The sequence below is a fragment of the Meles meles genome, chromosome 14, assembly GCF_922984935.1.
Source record: "Meles meles chromosome 14, mMelMel3.1 paternal haplotype, whole genome shotgun sequence".
NCBI lineage: Eukaryota > Metazoa > Chordata > Mammalia > Carnivora > Mustelidae > Meles > Meles meles.
Genome location: NC_060079.1, coordinates 20,965,720 through 20,969,242, shown reverse-complemented (window position 1 = coordinate 20,969,242; position 3,523 = coordinate 20,965,720).

The window sequence follows — 3,523 nt, the reverse complement described above, 5'->3', positions numbered from 1 at the left end:
AAAATTGGTCAGAATAGGGGCACCTGGATGGCTCCGTGGGTTAAACCTCTGCCTTCTGCTCAGGTCATGATCTCAGGGTCCTGGGATCGAGCCCGGCATCGGGATCTCTGCTCAGTGGGGAGTCTGCTTCCTCCTCTCTCGCTCTCTGCCTGCCTCTCCATCTACTTGAAATCTCTGTCTGTCAAATAAATAAATAATATCTTTAAAAAAAAATTGGTCAGAATACCTTTTCGTAAAATAACAACCACACAGGACAACTCCCTCCTCCCTCCTGCTTCCTCCTCCTTGTTCTTCTGCCCCTCTTTTCATGTGATAGTCCTAGAACCAAAGCCAGACACTAGAATAAAAGAGGTGATACTACTATTCACTTGCAGTTGTTTTCTTTCGCTTTTAAAATGTGGTCTTATTTTTCTGACTCCACTGATTAGAATTTTGCCTTAAAAAGTCTTTCCAAAGTATCTCTGAAAAGATTGTGTAGATTATTTCCAGCTTTCCCTTTAGCTGGCATCTGGACAATTTATTTTGCTTTGGTGCATTAAAACGTAATACTACATTAAAAAATAAGTAATAGCGGGTTTTTGAGCCACTTGAGCCAGATCTGAGTGTCTGGGGCGAGTGGGAAGAGGGAGGCTCTGGCAGGACCCTCTCATTTTAGTGAGGAGGGAAGCAAGAATCCAGATGTATTACAGGGTTGCAAAGCAAGTGGGAGTCAAAGCCTAGACTGGAACCCAGATGTCCTAATTTTTCCTCTAGAACTTTCCCCATTATACCAAGGATTAAGCAGGTAGAGACAACTGAGTTGTGTGCATTTTTTTTCTTTTTACCCCAAGCTAAATTTCAGCAATATAATCATAATGAAGACAAGAACAGTTAACATCCAATGAATGCATATTTTGTGCTCTGCATTTAATGTGTCTTTATTTGAATCACAAGACCATTATCCCCTTCTTACCAATGAGGAAACTGAGGCACAAAATCTGTTACTTTTTTCAGGGTAACCTAGTTTAGGTAACAGATGACAGAGATAAGATGTGACTCCAAGGCCTTGGCTTCAGAGAATACTACTCACCCATCACACCTGATATCTTTCAGCAAAACCAGACCTTCCCTGGCGGCTGGAAGCCATGGAAATGCCTCTACAACTGAGTGTTGACATTTCATTGCTATTTCAATGTCATTATTGTGGCTTTGCATTTTGATAACCCCTATTTTACATAATCATTACTAATGAATTTGCAATCTCACTCCCTTAGAATCTTCTGAATACAATCACACTGATTTCGCAATGATGTGAAAAGACCAACTTTGCAAATTTTGTATCTTTGTAAACTACCTAGACATAAAGATAACTAAAAGGTTTGCTCTAAACCACTGACAAAAGTAAAATAATTATCATCAAGTAGATTTACAAAGGAACCAGTATAAAAGCTACAGTAGTGACATTTATTAATATCCAAGATGATATATCAAATAGAAGAGCCTTTAAGCATAACGTAAGTTGTACGAAACACTAAATACAGTTCTCAGATTTTTTTAAAACTCTATTTTTAATGAGTATCTGATATTCTGTTCTAAAGACTAGAAATAATTGTCCTAACAATTTATTTTTAAATGACTATTAGCAAAAAGAAGCCTTCAAAATGTACGTGACATTTATAAAGTTTTAAAATTGTATGAAGTTTAGGGAAGAACAGATAATATGGAAGACTCTGGAAGTCACAGCTAAGATCTCCTTTGGCAGAACTCAGAATTATTGCCCTGTTAATAATACAGCCAAGGAAGCAGTTGGATGGGCCTTTTCCTGCAATGAGATAGCCTCACTAGGTGAAATGGGAGGCCATTTTGAAAACTGCCTGTGGGTTTCTGCCCAGCCATTTTACACTAAAGCACCAAACTTCTCACAGCCCTCATGTTCCCCTGTGAGGCTGATTTTTAGGTTCATTTTGTCCAGTAGTTAGAGCTCAGGGAGCAAACAAAAACGTCAATAGAGACATAATTTCCATATCCATCAGGACGAATTAGAGTTCAGCCTGACAGGTTTACACAGGCTAACACAGCATTTCTTCAAGAATTCACTTATGTTTAAGTAAGAAGCAGCTGATTATTAGGTGGACGTAACTTATGTCGCAGGGAAGAATTAACCCATTTCCACAAAACTACCAGCCATAAAAGAATCCTGCTTGGAGTCTGGCTGGTGCAGAATTTCTACATTCCAGTGACTCCTCAATAGATAACTGATGAGTGATAGTGGCCCAGTTCTGTTACTGACTGGGCACTGCCAATTTAGAACCTGACAATCATCAAAGTTCTGTTTTGTTTTCCACCTGTTCTAATCAAAGCAGAGGTAGAAAAAAATTATCAGCTTCTAGTTACTGAGACTCATAGTGTCCTAGCCTTTTTGGTTGTCAGCAGAAAATGGTAGGTGGCATCAAATCTCCTCCTCTTTATCTATCAGAAGTCTCACTCACAAGCCTCCAGTGCTCAAAGCTCCCACTGTTAGGGGGAAATCCAGATCACATGAAAACCTCTCCCTTCAAAGAGCCAAGAAAGTCCATTTGGAAAGCGCTCCCTGCTGCCTCAGTCCAGGCCTGAGCCTCTGCCCAAGAATCAAGTAGCTATGAACATCCCAAATGAGCGGTACCCAGTGAAGACTGGCCTCCTTCCTCTGGTTGCCTTGGAGACAGATCTGCTCTTTCCCTTCCTGGTGTTAGGATGGGGCGGGGGGCGGGGGGGAGTTGGAGAGTTAAGAAGAGCATGGGGTAGACAGAACTGGCTTTGGTACATGCTTTGCCCCTGGGCAAAGTCCCTCAACCTCAGACCTTCCCCATTCTCATCTGGAAAACAGTGATACCAATGTCTGCTTTGTGGGGTTGATGCTTGGCTCCAAGCTGGAGATCCAAAATGGCAGGCATACAGAAGGAGGTAGTGCCTGGGACAGGGACAGGAATGCAGCCACTGCTCAAACTAGAGCCTCTAGTATTCGTCTTCTTCGGAAAACCCTTTGGTTCCTTGACAGGGACAAGAGAGCACAAGGCGACTCGATGAAGGCTGTTTTTCCCTGTTTCTAAAGAGACCATTTGGTGAGTCAAGTACTTGTTTACCTCCAGCATCCGTAAGAGACGAAGGGCTGAGCTCTTGGGCCAGGGAGGGGAGTCCAAGGACAGTCTCTGAGCCAGAAAATAGATCATAAATTATGTGACACCACAGAAGTGGGGAGTAACTTGAGCAAACTCTCTTTTAGGTGTTTATGGAGAATTCCTCTGACTTCCAATGACCAAATCTTTCGGCTAATATTCAGGGGTTTGTGTCCCCGCAAAGAACACAAAGTAAGGCCCAGCTGCAGCTGTCCAACAGCGGAGAGCTGGGGGAACAGAGACTACAAGCTGCCCAAGGGCAGAAACCATACCTGCAAGGGAAGAAAGGGCCAGTGGGGTTAAATCACTCCCCAGGGGAGCAGCCAGAGTAAGGTTTCAGTAATGACTGTCTCTTTAAACTGCTGAATCAGGATCTCGCTGGGAAGTTT